Source organism: Vidua macroura, chromosome 27, assembly GCF_024509145.1.
Source record: "Vidua macroura isolate BioBank_ID:100142 chromosome 27, ASM2450914v1, whole genome shotgun sequence".
Taxonomy (NCBI): domain Eukaryota; kingdom Metazoa; phylum Chordata; class Aves; order Passeriformes; family Viduidae; genus Vidua; species Vidua macroura.
In genome coordinates, this window is record NC_071597.1 from 3,938,758 (window position 1) to 3,959,818 (window position 21,061).

The 21,061-nt window shown below is 46.7% G+C and overlaps 1 protein-coding gene and 1 pseudogene across 1 annotated transcript in view; both read right to left on the reverse strand.

Annotated features, from left to right (window-relative positions):
- The window catches only part of LOC128819568 (M1-specific T cell receptor alpha chain-like), a 235,618-nt gene that overhangs the window by 94,277 nt on the left and 120,280 nt on the right, over positions 1–21,061 (reverse strand). The window lies entirely within an intron of this gene.
- LOC128819573 (T cell receptor delta constant-like) lies at positions 9,619–14,364 on the reverse strand (annotated as a pseudogene).

Genomic DNA, 21,061 nt, shown 5'->3' on the forward strand with positions numbered 1-21,061 from the left:
GAGGTGGAAGGATGTTTGTCTTTTCTGATAAGGAGGCAATAACTCTTAGGTGTCTCTTCTGTATCTCCTGTGCTGCTCCCAGTCTGTTGAGATGCTCAGCTCATCAGGCCTCACCTGGTGGAACAATGCCCTGAAAAGAAACTGCAATTCCCTTCCCCTGGGGCAAAGACAAAGAAACATGACTGAAGTTACAAAATAAAAAAATTTAAACTTGGTATGTTTCCCAACAGCATGACAAAGACCAAAAGCCGTAAACACCTTGTTATAAACAGCTTCTTTTTTGCATATAACTTTTTTGCATGCACCTTCTTATTGTTTCAAACTGTTACCCTTTGGCTGTTTTGCTTCAGACAGTGTTAAAAGGTCTGACACCATCTTTCTTTGTAGCAGGCTTGCTACAGGTGAAGCATCTTCAAAATTCACCCCTTCTGTGATCCCATGAAAGATTCTCAGGCACGTTCAAATTTCTGCATGGGCCAAGGGGAAAACTAACTCATCAATGCATAGAAATATAGAGAGGTTTAGAATCACAGAATTGTTTGAATTGGAAGTGAAAATGAAAGGTCATGTAGTGTAACCCTCCTGCAACAATCTGGGACATTTTCAGCTTTAACAGGTGATGGAAGTGATGATTTTTCCTTTATCTTTTCTTTCTCCTAGGGCATTTTTCTCCATTTTGTTGCCTAAGAGTGGATAACGACAATACTTTTAGAGACAAAAAATGTGACTGGGATGGGGAGGAGGGGGAGGGGTGCAGTTGGCTTCCCTCTTAGCTTGGGGCTTTCTCCTAGGAAGTGCAGAGATGAGATTTTGGCTGGGGGTGAAGTCAGGGAGCTGGGCTCAGCTCCTGCCTGGCACTCGCTCTGGGGATTGGAGGAGAAACGCTCATAGCCTTGGTGCTGGGCTGCTGCTGCAAGGAGAATTCACTACCACCATGGAGTTCTGTCCTCCATGGCTCGTCCTATCTGTGGCTGAGCCTTTGCTCGTAAGAGTAGTTGTTAAATTGGTACAGCTCCTACAACCCATCTCACTGGGAGGGATGCTGACCATCTGTTTGGGTGGCTCAGGGGAAACCTGGGACCCAGACCCCTTACCCCCTCTGGAGGGAGTGTCTCCCAGCTCTTTGTGGGAGCCTGGCTGCCACTGCTCAGCCCTGCTGTTTTCTGCCACTGCCTCAGGGACTTTTTTTACACTTAAACTTGAGACCCCATGTCCACCTGACATCCTGCGGCTCCTGGCACAGCTCTGGAAGGGAGCTACAGTTTGCCACCCTGGGAGTGTTCGCCTCTGCCGTTCCAGCTGCTGCTTCTCAGGTTCCTGCTACAGCTCTTTTTGCCATCTGGAGGGTCACCAGGATCGTCTGCCCCATCTGCGTTTGTAAAGGGAGCCCCTTCTCCATCTCTCCTGCCTGCTCACCCACCATTACCAACATGGAGAGAGGCAGCTCATCTCGTGCCACAGCGCCCCCTGCAGCCCCGGGGGAATCATCGCAACCGCCCTGCCCGGCCAGCAGCCAGCAGCGCCCCTGCTGGCTGTGACCAGAACTGCACCAAAGGGGAAAGTGCCTGCGACCGCGAGAGGCTGGGACTGGGTGTCTGGTTCTCTTGGGTGTTGTTGTTTGTTTGCCTTGTTATACATGTATTGATTAGTAAAGGACTGTTATTCCTTTTCCCATCTCTTTGCCAGAAAGCCCCATAATTTCAAAGTTATAGTAATTTTGAGGGAAGGGGTCACATTCTCCATTCCGAGGGAGGTTCCTGGCTTCCTTGGCAGACACTTGTCTTCCAAACCAAGACAAATAGGTTGCTCAAGCCACACTGAATTTGATCTTAAGTGCTTTCAAGTTTGGAGCAGATACAACTTCTTTGGGCAATCTATTCCATCACTGTCATGTAAAAATAAAAAAAACTTCATTGTATCTTGTCAGAATCTATCCTCTCCTGTGTAAAAATATTCCCCCCTGTCCCATCGCTACAGCCTGTATTAAAAAGTCTTTCCCCATCAGTTTTAAAACAATCTTTGTTTAAAAGAAGCATTTTTCAATTTCACCCTTTCTGTGGTCCTGTGAAAAACTCACTCACAGATGCATTCTCATCCTTGCAGGAGGTATTGCATGAGGCAGAGGAGAAATCTTCCCTTGCAACGTCTGTAAGTTCCTTGCCACAAGAGGATGCTTAGAGTAATAGTACCAAGAGAAGTTACTTTTTAAATGTTTAGCTAAATACATGGCTTTGGAAAGAAGGGGAAGAACAAGCATTCTCTTGGCTGCTTCCTGGAGCTTGACAACTCTATTGCTGGCCACAGCTTGTTGATGGAGGCTGCAATCCTGGCCAGAGTAGACGGGAGGAAAATCAATTTGGAAATGATGAGTAGAAGCTCTTCCTCCTCCTTTGCGGAAACCAAAGGCCAGCAATGGAGGACTGCATGGATTCATGTGACAAATTTTCCTGCCAGCAATTTCTTGTCTGTACTAAATGCACCCAGATCTCCCAGGCTCTCCTTATACGTCAGCTGTTCCCTTCCTTGTGTTCGTGGCCTTTCATTGCATTTGTACTCGTCTGTCCATGTCCTTCCCAGGCTTGGGAGCCCAGCAGGGGACACACTGGTCCCCAGCCCCAGCAGTGCTGAGCTGAGGAGGATTCCTCCTCAGTGAGCAAGGAGTCAGGTCAACATGCCAGGAGGCTGCATGGACAAATGAGGCTGGCAAAACGTGGGCCCACTGCTGAATGGGATGGGGACCAGGTGACACAGGATATGGGACAAGGCTGAGGTCCTGAATCCTTTATTTACATCAGGTGAATATGCTTTATTCACCTCAAGTGCACTTCACTTCAGCAGCCAGATCAGCCTTCAGGAATTTCATTTCCCACAGACCGAGGGGAGAGGATGGACCACACAATATCAACTCCTGAAAGAAACTAGTGACTGAGCAGTTTTCTAGTCCATAAGAATGGATTTTGTCCAAAAAGTTCCAGGGAAGTCAGTGGTGAGAGCACAACTAAATGAAGAATGCACAACATCCACTGTCTTCTCACCCACCAAGACCCTTTGTCTCACTCTAGAACGCTGAAAATGTAGCTAAGAAAGGTTCTCACTTCCCAAATCTGTGCTGAGTGTCCATGGGGAAGGAGGGCTGGGAGGTGCTCGAGGTGCCAGTGGAGAGATTGCCCGGATGTGCACGGTGAAGACCAGGATGGTGCAGGCAACGTCAAGTGATGGTGGAGCAGATATTGACCCTACAACCCAAGGAGTTCTCCACACAGAAGCAACTGGATATGTCCTGAGCAGGTCTGGGATTCCATGCAGAGCTCACGTTGGAGCCGGTTTCTGACAGGAACTGTGGTCTCATGGAAGAAGTAGCCCATATCATAGCATCTTTTCTCAGAGAACCTGCAGTGCTCCACACTGAAGCAGTCAAATCCTTAAGGACTGCACGGCAAACTACAGACGCACACTGGAGGAGTTTATGAAGGACTGCAGTCAATGCCAAGAACCAAAGCTGTAAAATTCCTGGAGAAATGTCTCCTCTGACATGGACTCCACTCTCTGGAGAAGGAGAAGGGCATGAGAAGGAAGAAGTGGCAGAGAAAATGGGTTATGAACTGATGGCTGCATTCCCCAGTCCTGTGGAATAATTGGGTAGATGAGAGGTTTTTAGATGTGTATTTTTTTTTCTCATTATCCTACTCTGATTTGATTTACCAAAGAATTAAATTAATTTCTCCAAGTCCACGTGTTTGCCCATGGTAGTACTCCTGTGACCTGTCCTTATCTCAACCCACAAGCCTTAATTGCATTATTTTCCTCCTGTCTGATTGAGGAGTATGGACACTGAGACAGCAGCTTGCTGAGCCCCTGCAGGAAAACCAAAGTCAACTCACCACCCATTTTCAACTCCTTCTTCCTGATCAGGTGCTCTGTAGCATCCACCCTGTAGAGCAATGTCATCTCTGCTGATCTGGTTTTCCTAAACAGCCTGGCTGCATCCTCCAGAGCACTCTGGAAGCTTCAGCAACACATCTCCATCATGCCATGGCTCTGCAGCTAAGGCATAGAGGAGAAATGAGGCTGTGCTGGACAGGAACACAGGCAATGTGCACTAAACCTGCACTTCCCCAAACAGCCTCTGCAGTTCCCAGGACAGATCCTCCTGCACCATAAAGGGTACCAGCCCTTCCAGCACACCTCCCTGCAGTGCCTTTTAGTGCCACCAAGCCAGAGGGATGTTTTCTGCACCTGCCATTGCCTGACAAGAGCCCTGGCGTGCAGCTGCTAGAAGGAAATGCTGGGAGATCTGTCCTGCCCATCTGTTGGTTTTTGGTTCACTCTGCTGCAGAGAGGCTCTAGGGTGCTGCTGCTGCTGCACAGTAATACATTGCTGCATCCCCTTGCTCTGCTGCCTGGATCTGCAGTGTGAAGTTGTTCTTGGAGCTGTCCTTTTTTCCCTTAAAGCGATCTTGGAAAACTTCTCCATAGGCAGAACCACCCATGCAAATCCATTCCATGCCCCGTGGGCCCTGACGGTACCAGTACATGTAGTAGTTGCTCATATCACCTCCCTTCAAGCTGCATTGTAAGGTGACTTCATTTCCCTCTTGCACGGTCACTTCCCTGGGCTGCTGGTCCAAGGCCACCTGGCCAGTGACTGCTGGAGAGAGCAAGAACAAGCCATGGTCACTCCAAGATTCAGCAAAGGTCAGAGCAATGCTGGTGGGGCTTTGGACTGGCACTGAAGCAGTGAGAGGACAAAATCCTGCTCTTTGAAGCCAGCTGACACAGATGGGCAGAGCTGGTGGCAGCTAGCAAAGCTCACAAGGAAGGAGACACCACATTTCCCTCCCTCCTTTTCCCTGTCACACAGGAAGCTTTCTCTGATTTTCCCCAAAGAAGCTGGAAGGATTTACACCCAGTGGGGGGACAAATTGCTTTGTCCTTGCCAAGACAGGATGGTGAGGAACCCACTCTCCTGTCCCTGAAACTGCTCAAGGTGAGCACAGCAAAGACAAAGGCCTGTCCCAGGCAGTGGGGCTTGTGCCCTGTGCTGCCATGCTCCAGCTGGTGTGTGCCAGAGGGGCCGCAGTGCCCCAGGAGCAGTGTCCAGTGCCAGGGCAAAGCGCTGGGCCCCGAAATCTGAGTGCAGCAGGGAGGTGCCCTGCGTGTGCCCAGGCTGCAGAGGAGGCAGCTGGGATGGAGGTGCTGAGCTCAGAGCCACAAGAGGAGCAGGGCTGCTCTCCCCGTGCTGCACAGGCATGGCTGGGCAGCTGGAGCCGGGGCACAGGTCTGGCTGCAGGTGCTCAGCACAGCTCCCCAGAGCCCTGCAGAGCCCAGGGCCACGCTCAACTCCTGGGGCCATCAGCCCTTGCCTTCACTTACCTACAATGGGCAGGAAGCCCATGCACAGGGCACTCCACATGGCCAGGCCCGCTCTGTGTGGCCTCTCTCCACCTTCTCTCTGCCTGCACAGCAGCTCTACCCACACCTGCCCTGCCGGGGCCTCTGTCACTGCTCCCAGGCCCAGTCCCTGCTGGTCCCTCCCTCTGTCTATGACACCAGTGAGGGGGAGAGGTGGGGCAGGAGGAGCAGAACTGGAAGCTCTCAGTGCCCTCCTGGGTGTCTCTCACTCTGGCTGCTCCCCATCTTTCTGTTAAGCCCCCTCCATATTCTCACTCTGTGTGATCCTGTGGAAGAGCCTCAGGCTTGCTTTGGAGTGGGTCAGTGGGAACACTAAACTGGGAAATCCCATTCCTAAGCCACAACAGCCTTATTTGGCATCCAGGGTGGGGCATGAAGGCTAGAGATAAGAGCAGATCTGCCCAGAGTGGGCTGGAGACAAATCTGATCTCAGCATTAGTTGTTTCAGGTGTGGAGGCACTGGTGCCAAGGCTGCTTGGGCTGTTCCTGTGGCTGTGGTACCTAACCCTGTGTATGCTCCCATAGGTGCTCCCCATGCTGATATTGTGCGGGGCTGTGGGCACCAACAAGGGGGTTGAGAAGAGGACAGAAACTCTTGGCCTCTGGAGCTGAACTCTGTCAAGTGTTAGAGAAAGATATTGTCCCAAGGATGATCTAGCAGTGTTCCCAAGGAGGTGCAACCCCATGGCCAGAGACTCTATTTGTCATCAAAATACAACTGTGTGTGCACAATGCCTGCCAGTGGTTCCCATGTAATGAAGGCTGGGGTGTCTCTACTCTGTCTCCTTGCAGGTTATGTTTCAATACAGGTCACAAAAGAGAAAGTGCCCTGATCATGGGAGGCTTTGGCATAGCCAGGAATCAACCAAAGCTCTCCCTACAGAAATCCTAGAGCTGATGTCTATTTTCAAAGCTGTGCTTTGGAAAGACAGACATTCCTGGGAGCCCTGCACTCCCCATGCTTGAATAGTTTTGTAGGGGAAGATGAGGTTCCCAATTCTTCAGTTCAGACCATATCTGCTGACTGAAATATAAGGCAAAGGGAGAAAGAGAACTTGCCTTACTGTCCGGTAAATAACCATACTTCCAGCGAGTTTCTGTATATGTTAGATCTAATTTTGTCAGGAGCTTTTCCGGATTTTGGGACACAAAAAAGGTCAGATTTTGCCCAGCAGGTGCGGGAATATGATTATTACATTGTATTTTTAATATGGTATAGGAAAACAGAAGGGTTCAGTGGCACAGAAAGCTATCTAATGTTTCCCATTCTCATGGAGTTCTTCACGTAACCATGTAACCTCCTGGAAAGAGATTTATTCTTTCATGATGCTTTTAATGTTCTCTGCCACTGGAGAGAGCTCTCACCATTTTGAGTTGCCCAGATGGGCAGATGTCAGATACCACACTCCATGTGTGAGACTCACCAGGGGGAGAAAAATGTGCTAGATGTGAAAATTTTCCTCAAATTACTTTAAATGTTCTATTGAAGATCACATTGTGGGTGGTCTTGTCTCTGAAAATGCGGGAAAAACAGAAACTATCCCACAGCAATTTTTAGTGTTAGATTATCGTGGCCTTACTTTATTCTGGCCAAGATGGGCAACAGAAATCATTTCATCCACACATTGCACAGACTGTGCAGAGAAAATCCTTCCATCACACAAGGTTTTCACCAGAGTTTTCTTGTACTTATACAGTCAAAACCAGGAAAACTCATTGGTTCGATGCTCATTGGTGCCAAGTTCCACAGTTTGTAGTATTTGGTTTCCTATGGATGCCTTCACCTTCCATGTTATTTTGGTTCTCATTCTTTATTCTCTTATTGATCTTGTCCCAGACCAGGTGTCTCTGACCATGCCAGGGCTGATGTTTGGAGTTGATGTTCATTAATGCTCATTATCTTTTGTGTATCTTCTGTGCTGCTCCCAGTCTGCTGAGATGTGAATCTCCTCAGGCCTGGAGTGCTGGAACAGTCCTTTGAAAAGAAACTCCAGCTCCTTTCCCCCTGGGCAAAGGTGAACAAAACCCCTGACTACAGGTATATAAAGAAATTTTGAACTTCTTCTCATTTCCTCCAGTATGAGAAATGTATCACACAGAAATGCAGAAGGATTGAGGTTGGAAGGGACCTCTGGAGGTGACTGGGTCTCCCCTGCTCTAGCAGGACTGTCAGGAGCTGTTTGCCAAGGACCATGTCCAGGTGGCTTTTGAATGTCTCCAGGGACAGTGGCTCAGCCCCTGGAGATTTTCAAAGGCTGTCTGAGCACAGTCAAATATGGACACAAATTAATCTGCAGGAGAATAGGATAGTACTGTCAGAATGTATTCTACCAAAGTGTTCTCTTTATAATCATCCTCCATTCTGTTGGTATCATGGCATCCCTTCCAGGACAATATTATTTATTCAGATTTCAGGAGAATGCCACATTCAAATGTGCTTCTTTGAACAGAGGCTATTTTAATGTGGAGCACAGTTTCTCTACAAAACTCTCCTCAGCTGATGCCAGGTGTCAGATCTGCTGATTCTGTCCTTTTATGTGGAATTAACCACACTAGGACAGTCTTACTATTGGACTGGAAACAATTCAATTATCCTCCTTTCTTCAGCTGCATGTTCTGCCTTGCCAATGCAAAGTGAAAAGCCAGTGCCTAGTGGGGACAATCTGGGACCCTGTCATGAAATGAGGGCTTTAGGGCAATGAAACACTCACTGCCAGAGGTGTCAGCAAAAGCAGGTTTAGCACAGATTGGCCAAAGTGTGGCACAGTCCAACTGCAATGCTCACTGTGCAGCTTTCCTACATGGATGAATCAGGGACAGGAACATCAAATTGGAATTAATTTGGAAAGATGGATGTGGAGACTGGAGCAAGGAAGGGTAGAACTGTAAAAGGCAGACCCTCCCATTGAGTCATGAGGAGCAGAAAGGACTCTGCTGCTTTGTAAACTCCTTCTAGAGGAGGTGTGGATGAATCCAGTCCTAGTCCCAGACTTCATCAAGACTAAGTGATTATAACAGCACTTAATCATTGACCTTTCTTTCCTGTCCATCCGATTCCTCTGGTTGTGTCTGAGGGAGTATTCTCAAAATATAAATCTGCCAGAGAGACTGGGAAAAGGTGTGGAGTGCTTGAGCAAAAGGTTCTGGGTGTCACTGGAAAATCAGGATAAAGATCCTGGTGAATGGCTCCCTCTGTTTGATGTTATGGTGGTAGAATGCAGTAAATGAGCATTTCACTGGATTTGGATTTGTCATGCAAATTTCACAGAGCTTCTGCAAGGGCTGAGGCTCTTCTCTGGGTGTCTGCAGGGCCTGAGGGTCTGAGCTGAGCCAGCTCAATGCAGCAGTCCTTGCTGTGTCCTATGCAGAGGCTCTCTTGAAGGCAGCAGGAACTCAGGCAGGGGGAGCAAAGCCTTATTTCCCCTTCAGGATGTGGTTAACTTGTGTTGTCAAAAGCAGGGGAGGGTTAATGCTGCCTGGTGTGACTGAGTCAGAAATGGTGACCACAGCATCCTGCCTGTAGCTTGTGAGAGGGGGATGAGCTGGGGAAGGTGTGGGCTGGGCTCTGTTAGGTAAGAACCAAGTTGCTATGGAAACTATCCCTCCATCAAACCACTTCAAATTATTTTCTGGTGGCCCCTTCCTCCTCTCCCTGAGTGCAAAACAACAGCAGGGTTTCTTCTCTGCTGGTATGAGCATTTTCCTCCCTCATGCCTTCAGCAAGGACTCTCCTCACTGAGGCTCCTGAATGTGCCAGAGAGACACTGACCTGCACAAAGTCTGCAAAAGTGAAATTCAGCCAACAGGAAATCTACATTATCAAAGCCGTGTTTCAGATCCCAGTGGGCTTTAGGAAAGTTGGATTTCAGCAATTTCCATTCCAGCTTCAGATGGAAAAGCACAGAAATTCCACAACATTTTGGCATAGCAAAACTTTATTTTTGTCAGTACTACAGGAACCTAAATTGCACATGCAATTCACTTGGCAGAAAAAATACAGGCTTAAGAAAGAAATGAACATTATCTGGCTGAATTAAATCACTTCTGGTCCAACAAAGCTCTCCTCATCTGGCATACATTTTTATTCTTATTAAATCTATCTAAACCCAAAGGAACACATGGCAACGACTGGGCTTGAATTCCCTCAGCAGTGCTGCTCCCCTTCCACAGGCAGTAACACAACATGCCAGGGAAAGGTGCTTTTAAAAGGTCATCTATCTAGAGTGAGCATTGGAGTCTTCAACGCTATTGAAGCAGGTTGGACCCTTGTGTGCAAATGCCAGAAAGAGTGGGGAGATCTACTCAGCAGGAGGATGAGGATAAATCCACTCTGCTGAGTTGTCAGAGGAGGGGAAACAACAAAAGCACTTAAAAGTCTTCAGTGTAAATCAGCTGGCCAGGCAGGAGTGAACAGTATTCAATGTCTTCAGGGGAAGGTGCTGCCTTGTGTCCTGGGTGGCCTCTGTCAGCAGCTCTGCCCCTGCTTGTTCAACCCCCTTGTGCTGCTGGTTCACGTTCTTTCCTGCTCTTCTTCAGGCTCCTCTTCTCTTCATTCCCCATGTCTGGAAAAGCAAAGGGAGGTTTAAAGTACATTTAATGAAATTAGGCCTGTGAACCATTGTTTGATAGCTGTGAGCTCCCTTACCTCAGAAGAGAAACAACTTGATACTCATGAAGACATTGAAGGCGATGCTCTTTGCCAGCAGGACTCTCAAACCCAGCACAGCCATGGACAGCATGTTCACTCTCTGTCCTTCGGGGTCTGCTCAGAGACCAGAAAAGAGGGGAGAGATCATGGTCTGGGTTTTGATATTGTGATCTTGGCAGAAAGTGGGCAAAACCACAGAAGACAGTTTCAGGGAAAGGAAGAGCAGCAAAGGGACAGTCGATAGAGAGCATGGAACGACAGGGGAGCCCAGGGTCTGTCTCTGTTGCTTTTTGCTTCCTGGGGCTTGTGTGTAACTGCAGGAGCAACCTCGGAACAGCAGCTTGTGTCTGCTGAATGTGTTGTGTTCTGAGTCCTCTGCCCTGGAGAAAATACATTTCCATGCCTTTATCCCCCAGACAGCAATGGAACTTCACATCCTGTTTGGGTAACTCACCTTGTGCTGAGGGGTCTGTGCTGTTGCAAACCCTGTCACTGGTGCCTGTTCCTAGTTCTTCAGCCTCCTCTTCTGTAGCATGATAAAGAAAAGGCATTTTAAACTCTATCCACCATATATACAGGATTAAAAGAAATCTTCAGGTGACATTTCTTCTAGGAATTGAGGAAAGTTGGGGCTCAGATGATCTGTCATTCATTCCAACATTAACTTGAGGAGACAATTTCTCCATGCAATTGCAGGAAACAGAAGAATTCCTGCATTGGTTTTACTGTGTGAAAGACCTTCAGGACTACAAATATAATGGCACAAAATAGAAAACATATTTAGCAAGAAACCTCACAACACACCCCACCTTTTCCTTTTTGTAGGTTTTAGAAAGGCTGTTCCAGCTTGTGCTGCAGCAGGTTTGCTGCTAACAGGGTCAAATATTTAGTCATAAGGAAATTCACATTTTGAACAAATAGATTGTGTCTTCCCTCTTCTCCCCCAATAAAAGTATCTCAAAGTAATTCAGTAGTTGAAACCACTTCTTTCAGATGCTTTGAAACATCTTTCAGCTCTCCCTGCTGAAGTACCCAATGTCTGTCTCATCTCTGCTGGCTGCCCAGGGCAGTGCTGTCAAGAAGGAGAACACAAAGGCCCACAGGCCACTGTCTCCAGAAATAAGTGACAGCTGTGCCACCAAGCTGTACCTGGCTGTGTTGTTATCGTGCTGTTGTGGGATTGGGCCGTGCAGGTCACCTCTGTGTCTTTTGTCACATTGACCACTTTGATTGCATTGTACAACCCCTCTGACGTCCAAATGGATGTGCTCTGTTCATATACGACCTCCTGAGAGGGCATCTCCAAGCTGATGTCCTTTGTAAGGAAGTTCCTTGCCAAACAAGCTGCTTTCCCAGTGCTGCCACCTTCTTTCAGTTGCTTTGATTTCATCACAATGACTTGAGGGACAGAAGTTTCTGGAATGTCTGTAAAGAAAAGCAAGGTTTGGACAGGATTGATTTTACTGCAGACTTGACTGAGTGCTGAGTGACAGAAAACTCACATATACTCCAGCTGTGACAAATTTGTATCATTCTCATTTACTGTCTTTTATGTCATTGTTCCTTGCCGTTAGAGGTATAAGTCAGGAAAGAAGATTGCTTAAACTCACAACCAGCTGTCTCACAGGAAAACTATTGGTGTCAAAAGAATTTAGTAGCCAACAAATCATTGTGGTGCCATGATTTCTCTTTAAAGAAAATGCCTTTGCCTCTAGGTCATGTGATATGTGGAGATTCAAGAGTGATCTCAAAGATCAATGTCAGGACTTCACTCAGATTAGCAATTCGAAGTAGAGTAAAACTTTGGAACTGAAAGGAATCCTCCAGCAGCCTTCTTTGCCAGAAAGGGCTCAGTTTATGAAAGGCTGTCAGACAGATGCACAAAGATTGGTGTGTCTGCTTTGACAGGAGCATCCTGAGGGGTGTCTTGGGTAAAGAGAGGTGCATTAGGCTTTTCATTTTGCATGGTGTCTGCCTTGCAGGTGGGTCAAGAGGTCCCTGAGCTCTAACATTTTGTTCATCCCAGGGTACTGATGGAAGTTTGATCAAGGAGCTCTGATTTTACACCCTTTCCCCATCAGCTCTATGTCACTGCTGAGGAACTGAGGGGAAAGCCAAATTGTGCTCTGCCACAGCTTCATGGGTCGGCTCTCCTGATCCAACAGGCAGAACTACACACTCGTCCACACCTACAGCAACCAGACAGCCACCAGAAATCCAACATTTCCTTCTCAGCTGTTGTACCATGCTTGGCCAGAGCCTGTCAGTCCTGTGCATTCTGTGTTCTCTGAGAAGACCTTGAAAGGCTTTTCTTGTGGTCTCCTCTCCAGGCTTTCCAAAGAGCCAGAATACACACAGGCTGCTTCTCTGCAATAGCTCCCTGGGCAAGATCATCAGCAAGCAATAATGCACACAGTGCAATTGTGGTTCAGAGAGCAGAAGATTTGTTTTATCTGACCCCAGAAGGCTCACTCGAGTCCCACAAGTTTGCATTACCTGACAGTACTGCCATGAATTCCTACCACTGCTTGCTTCTGGAAGGGATTCGTGTTTTATGTTTAGATCCAAATTTATTCAGAGAAAAAGTTGTTCCTCTCCTCTTGTTGCATCTTAGAAAGTCCCAGGATGAGCCCTCTATTCCTGAAAGCAATGGGCCTTAGCATTCTCAATGGGTGTTTAATCTGGAATAATCCAACCCCAACCAAAAGGAAAACATTCCCTGTCCTTAACTGAGGCCTCAACAGAATATGCCTGGAGAATCCCACAGTGGCACTAATCGTTGTTACTTTATGTCATTTTGATTTGGGGAATTGGCAAAAGATTGCATAGTAAAGTACTTGTGCTGTAAACACCTTAAAATGCAGTTTGGTATCTCCCAAAGGAATTCAAAAACAAAAGTGGAAAGTTGCTTTCATCCTGGAAACTTTGCCTTCAACTTATTAAGTATTTCAGCAGACTTGAAAGGGACTTTGATACTTAAGGCTCAAACAGGCTTTTACTGTCAAACATAATTCCATAGTCCCTGTGCTGCTCTGAAAAATATCCAGTCTTTAGCTAGAAAAAGAAAATCATTGAGCAGCATGGAAAGAAGAGGTATTTCTTCACAATGGTAAATTGATATTCCTTTGTCCCTTTGGAATTGTAAGTACACTGAGATTTTTCCCAAATTCACATTTATTCCCATGCTAAATAGCCTACGGACATGGAGTGATGTTAGGCAGCACCCAAGGCAATCCCACGTCTTTCTGGAAGTAGAGCAGGATGTTTAAGGGATGCAAAATAACATAAGATGATCTTTAAGTACTTTAAAGACATGCACATCTCAGCACTGCAACAATTCCTAAGGGATGCACCGGGATCTTTAAGATAACACAGATCAACATCGAAAAACCTTCTGCCAACCCCAGCTTTCTCATTTCCATAGAAAGGCTTGGGGTGACATGCACCTGTTTTGTACATCATGGAATTCCAAAGAATGATAGGAATAACTAAGGCTTCCTATAACCCCTACTCCCCACATTGCTCTTTTCAGAACCCACACAACCTGGCAGACAATTGTCTTTCATTCCAGGAGCTCTTGGATATGAGGCACTTGTGAGAATTTAAGCCCAAGGCTATTTAACCTCCTTCCTGCTCTGTCCCCAGGGCAGTGGAATTCCTTACCTGGGGACACTGTCAGTGGTGCCAGTGTCAAACCAGAACTTCTCAAACCAGGCAGTTACAGATCTGTCTCAAACCTCCTTAGCACTGTGAGCTCTTCACTGAGCTCTGCATTCCTGCCACAAGTCAGTCAGTGCAAGTCCACTGGAGAATTGGACACTGGACAGTAAATTTGGGCCAGAGTGCTGCCCTAAGTAGGAATCATTCATCACATGCTAAGCAGTGCCCTGCTGGTGTTTGGGGGTCATGGAATAATGGTGCTATGCAGAGTCAGCCCAGTTGTTGCTGGGAAAGCTTCCTGAGCAGCTCCAAGCTGAGGGCTTGGCTTGAGTGCCTGGCTGGAGAGCGAGTGCATTCAAGGGATTATCGCAGCTGAAAATCCTTTCAGTGAACCCAAACCATTAAATTCCTTTCTCCACCTCCACCTTAATTTTAAATGAAGTTTTAGATATAAAGAAATGCCACTTACTTGGTACAACTGTGAGAGTCGTCCCTGGTCCAAATATAAGCTTATCCGTCCCCACACTGCTAATCCTTATTCCAATAACTCACTCTTTCTTCATGGTGTTCAAACTTGTTGTAAAAACAGGCGATGAAAAGACTTTAGTCCTCATTATCCATGGGTGTAAGTTCCTGAGAGGATCCAGGGGTAGATTTACTTCCAAAACTGGAAAGGAACAAAAAGTTAATTGAACTGTTCAGTGATTTCAAATGGCTTGATTGAGTATAGAATTTTCAACTTCTCCCTTTCTTCCACCTTTTAGAACCTCCATGAGTTCTTTTATGTATCCAGGACAAAAGGACATATAGGAAGCATGTTGTACTTCTCAATCACTAGAGTCACCCATCTCCTTTCCTTCCCAACATATCTCACCCGCTTTCCCTCCTGTTTTTGTACAGGTCCCTATGCTGTTTATATCATTGTGGTGTCCCAACCCCTGTACACTATGATATATTTCATAGCAAAAACTGTCTCTGTTCCTCTGCACGTAATTTTGGATTATACAGGCAGTCACATGACTTCTGCTGTGGTTTGAGACCCATCGTACCACATGAAGAAACACCATATGGCTTTCAAGGAAGGATCTAAAATAATATCAGAAATGTAGAGTTGTAAATGAGAACTTGGGGATTACATGGCTTCACTGAGAGGTCTGAGGGAGTTCAGCTGGATAGAACACAGGAAAATAATCAGTACTTGTGGTGCTATTTTGGAGCATTTCTTACATTGCAGTTTAATTCCCCTACTTCTTGTCTTGTGGGTACTAGTGGTAGTGTGACAGGAGTCCTGGGATTTATCAGGTTAGATCTGGGGATGTTGGGAGGAATGGATTAAAAGCAGAAGACCCAGGAGTATCGTAGACTGCTGAAGTGACCTTTCAGCAGGGAATTAACCTTGACAGTCCAGGCTGAATTGCATCCAGGGATCCTCTAGCATGGACCCAGTTTAGATGCCAGTGTATCTCTTGTCTTCTGCCTGGCTGTTGCTCAGGGATTCCCCCAGGTTAGCAAGGTCATGGAAATACATGCACTCTGTGGGAGTCTGTGGCTGCTCCATCTGCTGCCTGTGCTGCCTCACACAGGAGGTGGTGTCTGTCCTAGTTTGAAAGACAGGTGTCTGCCAAGGAAGCCAGGAACCTCCCTTGGAATGGAGGATATGACCCCCTTCCCTCCAAACTATTATAACTTTGAAATAAAGGGGCTTTTAGGCAAAGATACCTTAGGGAAAGGAATAACAGTTCCTTATCAGTATGTGTCTCTATAACAAGGCAAACAAACAGCAGCAGCAGCAAACAGAACCAGACACCCAGTCCCAGCCTCTCCTGGCCGCAGGCACTTTCCCCTTTGGTGCAGTTCCGGTCACAGCCAGCAGGGGCGCTGCTGGCTCCTGGCCGGGCAGGTGCGATGATTCCCCCGGGGCCGCAGGGGGCGCTGTGGCACGGCTCAGCCACCTCTCTGCATGTTGGCAACGGTGGCAGAGATGGAGAAGGGGCTCCTTTGACAAACCCACAGGGCTGGCGATCCTGGTGCTCCTCTGGATAGTGAAACCAGCTGTAGCAGGAACCTTGGAGCAGCAGGCTGGAAAGGCAGAGGTGAGCACTCCAGGGTGCTAAACCAAGTGTAGGAGAAACTCTGAAGCTGTGGCAGGAGCCACAGGTGTCTTGGCGGACAGGGGGTGTTAAGTGATAGTGCTGCAAAAATCCCCGAAGCACCGGCAGACAACAGAGGGCTGGGCAGGGGGATTGTTTCTTTGCAGAGCCCACTGGCAGTGGCTGCTCCTGGAGGTAGCAAAGGGCGTGGCCCAGCGTTCTCCTGCCTCCTGGCTCCTGGCACAGCACGCACCATCTCTGGGCTCCCAAGTGACAAGGGAGCAGAGAAGCAAGCTGGCATGCCCTACTCACAGAGCCGAAGGAAAAGAAAAAGAAAATGACCATTCCAGATTCAAAACAAAAACAGAACCATGAATGGATAGGGAATTGAAGCCATTCCCAAGACAGAAGTATGGGTAGGAAACATGAGAGGAATGGGAAGAAAGAGGCGAGGCTTTCATGGGACAAATGGGACATCCGTGGGCTCTGGTCCTCATGGGGTGCGAGAAGTGTGTCAGGTGTCTGATGGCAGGACAGCACAGCTGAGCACATAACGAAGGAGTTTTCTGGAGTGTTCACAAGCAAATTTGCTGACACAAGTGGCTGGTGAGCTGGACGTCTATGTGCCAGTGAGGAAGAATTGGCGGTGGATGTGAGGTGGTTGGGGCAGCCTTGGCTGCAGTGACCGTGCACTGCTTGAGCTCAGGATCCTGGGAGAAGAGAGCAATGCAAAAACAGGACTGGAGCCCTGGGCTTCAGGCAAGCAGAATCTGGGATCTTCTGGGAGGAATTCCATGGGTTATGCTCCTGGACAGAGGAGGGGTCTAGGAGAGCTGCTCATTCTCAGAGATTAGCGGCTGGAACCTCAAGAATGGTTTCTCTTGTCAAAGCAGTAACTCAAGTGTTGTGTCAAAAGTCCAAAATGATGAACAAAGGGCTCCTGAATAAACTCATAAGTGGTGTGAGAAACGACTGCTCACTTTAAAATTTTTAAAAGGTTTATTAAACCTTAAGAAAAATACAACGAAAGGACTAAATAAGAAAAACAGGCCTGGGAGCCCCCCTCATGGCTGCCTACCACCCGCTCATCTTCAAGGTGGATACTTTGCCTTTTATACCCTGGAGGGGGGTTGCATCAGCCAACCCTGGCCCCTCCTAAAGTCTGTCAGTCAACTCTTCTTTGCTGTTTATTGGTGGAGACTGCTTTCCTGCAACTTGATGGGAGGCTCAGGTGTTGTCATGCTGCGCCCCCGCTATTCTGTTCCCAACTGCCCCATATAAGGAGCACATGTACACGCCTTCTTTCTACCTGTTCTAGACAACCCAGACTGTCCGGTGGCAACAATACAGAGGGGGAGAAAAGGGGACAACAGGGAGAACAGAGGACATCTAAACAACAAACCACAAAACATAACTATACATCAATAGAACTTCTCTTAATATTCACACAATATTCATCCCTTAATTGTGAGAGCAAATCATCTCATTATCCATCTATAACATGGTAAATATAAAACAACCACAGCTGAATCCATCCCTCTTCTGATTTCTATAGCTGAGAGATTCCTAGTGGGAAGTGCCATTTCTGGTTCCCAGGTCTTGTTCTTCATCCGCATCTTCTTCTGGCCATTGTTGGATCTGAAATTAAAAGGATCTTTGTTCTTCTCTGTGCTCTCAGAACAAGAGAAGAACATAATGCTGAGCTAAAATGGCAACATATAAATATAGAAGGTTCCTGCCCACTTGTTCAACTGGAGCTGGCAGTCAAATGTCTAAAATGACCTGTTTGCAAGAGCCAAGATCTCAGGTTGAATGTTGAAGAAATTGGTCTTGAAAACTAGGTTTTTCTGCTGTTTGAGTAATTCTGGGAATCAAATTGGTGTATATGCACAGAGTTGTATGGAGAAAAACAGATGAGGTAGGGCCACCGTGTTTCCCACTTCAAGACAAGGGAGGGACTCAGTTTGTGTGTGGTGGTTCAGTTGTTTTCATTCACTGTGGTACATAGTTCACACTGTGCTAGACAGTTCTACAAAAACATCTGGGGGGTTTTTAATGCCAGGTGATTTCTCCCCTTTCATGTCTTTGAAGAGCTCCCTTTTGTTTTCTTCTCCCTCTACACTGCTCTACTTCTGAACATGAAATACTTGCTCCAGAGGATTCTCTACACAAAAAATAACATTATCATCCTTTCTTTTTTTTTGGCAGAGTGGACAGTTAGTGTTAATCTCAATAAAATATTACCCTGACACTTTGGAAAGAAATACTGTTGTTAGAAGTGTCTGACAGAAGGTTTCTGATTACTGGTTTGTCTTTTAACACACAACAAGAGAGATAATGTTAAATATTTTACAGTTTTCTGGGGAGCATCTCTCAGGCTTATAAATGTTCAAGTTATTTTCATCCTATATTTTCAAAGTCTTCTAGACCTTCAAGCTTTTCTCTCCTCAAAGCCTATTTCCATGCCAAAGACAAAATCAGCCCGTGTTTAAAAATTGTTCAGTAATTTTTTGATTCAGCTGATGGTGCTTTAATTGGCTCTGTTTGCTGTCGTTTTAGTTGACTGTGAAAAAGGACAATCACTTCTTTTAAAATTTTAAAAGTTTAATAGTAATAAAATAGTTAATAAAAATAGGGTAATAAGAATTTGGACAATCAGAGTTTGGACAATAAAGGACAATAAAAAGCAAAGAAATACAGACTGTCTGGATGCCTTCCTAGAGCAATGTAGCCCTGAAAGCATCCACGCTAACAAAGGATTAACCCTCAAAAGCTGAAGCCTGTTGCATATTCATATATCTCATACATGATGCATGAATTCTTTTCAAACAAAGGGTGTTCTCTGGTTGTTGTCAACTTCTTCCCCTTAATCCTGGTGGCTCCTTAAAGATGGAGAGGAGGTGGAAGGATGTTTGTCTTTTCTGATAAGGAGGCAATAACTCTTAGGTGTCTCTTCTGTATCTCCTGTGCTGCTCCCAGTCTGTTGAGATGCTCAGCTCATCAGGCCTCACCTGGTGGAACAATGCCCTGAAAAGAAACTGCAATTCCCTTCCCCTGGGGCAAAGACAAAGAAACATGACTGAAGTTACAAAATAAAAAAATTTAAACTTGGTATGTTTCCCAACAGCATGACAAAGACCAAAAGCCGTAAACACCTTGTTATAAACAGCTTCTTTTTTTCATATAACTTTTTTGCATGTACCTTCTTATTGTTTCAAACTGTTACCCTTTGGCTGTTTTGCTTCAGACAGTGTTAAAAGGTCTGACACCATCTTTCTTTGTAGCACGCTTGCTACAGGTGAGGCATCTTCAAAATTCACCCCTTCTGTGATCCCATGAAAGATTCTCAGGCACGTTCAAAATTCTGCATGGGCCAAGGGGAAAACTAACTCATCAATGCATAGAAATACAGAGAGGTTTAGAATCACAGAATTGTTTGAATTGGAAGTGAAAATGAAAGGTCATGTAGTGTAACCCTCCTGCAACAATCTGGGACATTTTCAGCTTTAACAGGTGATGGAAGTTATGATTTTTCCTTTATCTTTTCTTTCTCTCAGGGCATTTTTCTCCATTTTGTTGCCTAAGAGTGGATAACGACAATACTTTTAGAGACAAAAGATGTGACTGGGAGAGGGAGGAGGGGGAGGGGTGCAGTTTGCTCCCCTCTTAGCTTGGGGCTTTCTCCTGGGAAGTGCAGAGATGAGATTTTGGCTGGGGGTGAAGTCAGGGAGCTGGGCTCAGCTCCTGCCTGGCACTCGCTCTGGGGATTGGAGGAGAAACGCTCATAGCCTTGGTGCTGGGCTGCTGCTGCAAGGAGAATTCACTACCACCATGGAGTTCTGTCCTCCATGGCTCGTCCTATCTGTGGCTGAGCCTTTGCTCGTAAGAGTAGTTGTTAAACTGGTACAGCTCCTACAACCCATCTCACTGGGAGGGATGCTGACCATCTGTTTGGGTGGCTCAGGGGAAACCTGGGACCCAGACCCCTTACCCCCTCTGGAGGGAGTGTCTCCCAGCTCTTTGTGGGAGCCTGGCTGCCACTGCTCAGCCCTGCTGTTTTCTGCCACTGCCTCAGGGACTTTTTTTACACTTAAACTTGAGACCCCATGTCCACCTGACATCCTGCGGCTCCTGGCACAGCTCTGGAAGGGAGCTACAGTTTGCCACCCTGGGAGTGTTCGCCTCTGCCGTTCCAGCTGCTGCTTCTCAGGTTCCTGCTACAGCTCTTTTTGCCATCTGGAGGGTCACCAGGATCGTCTGCCCCATCTGCGTTTGTAAAGGGAGCCCCTTCTCCATCTCTCCTGCCTGCTCACCCACCATTACCAACATGGAGAGAGGCAGCTCATCTCGTGCCACAGCGCCCCCTGCAGCCCCGGGGGAATCATCGCAACCGCCCTGACCGGCCAGGAGCCAGCAGCGCCCCTGCTGGCTGTGACCAGAACTGCACCAAAGGGGAAAGTGCCTGCGACCGCAAGAGGCTGGGACTGGGTGTCTGGTTCTCTTGGGTGTTGTTGTTTGTTTGCCTTGTTATACATGTATTGATTAGTAAAGGACTCTTATTCCTTTTCCCATCTCTTTGCCAGAAAGCCCCATAATTTCAAAGTTACAGTAATTTTGAGGGAAGGGGTCATATCCTCCATTCCAAGGGAGGTTCCTGGCTTCCTTGGCAGACACCTGTCTTCCAAACCAAGACAAATAGGTTGCTCAAGCCACACTGAATTTGATCTTAAGTGCTTTCATGTTTGGAGCAGATACAACTTCTTTGGGCAATCTATTCCATCACTGTCATGTAAAAATAAAAAATCTTCATTGTGTCTTGTCAGAATCTATCCTCTCCTGTGTAAAAATATTCCCCCCTGTCCCATCGCTACAGCCTGTATTAAAAATCTTTCCCCATCAATTTTAAAACAATCTTTGTTTAAAAGAAGCATTTTTCAATTTCACCCTTTCTGTGGTCCTGTGAAAAACTCACTCACAGATGCATTCTCATCCTTGCAGGAGGTATTGCATGAGGCAGAGGAGAAAACTTCCCTTGCAACGTCTGTAAGTTCCTTGCCACAAGAGGATGCTTAGAGTAATAGTACCAAGAGAAGTTACTTTTTAAATGTTTAGCTAAATACATGGCTTTGGAAAGAAGGGGAAGAACAAGCATTCTCTTGGCTCCTTCCTGGAGCTTGACAACTCTATTGCTGGCCACAGCTTATTGAAGGAGGCTGAAATCCTGGCCAGAGTAGATGGGAGGAAATTCAAT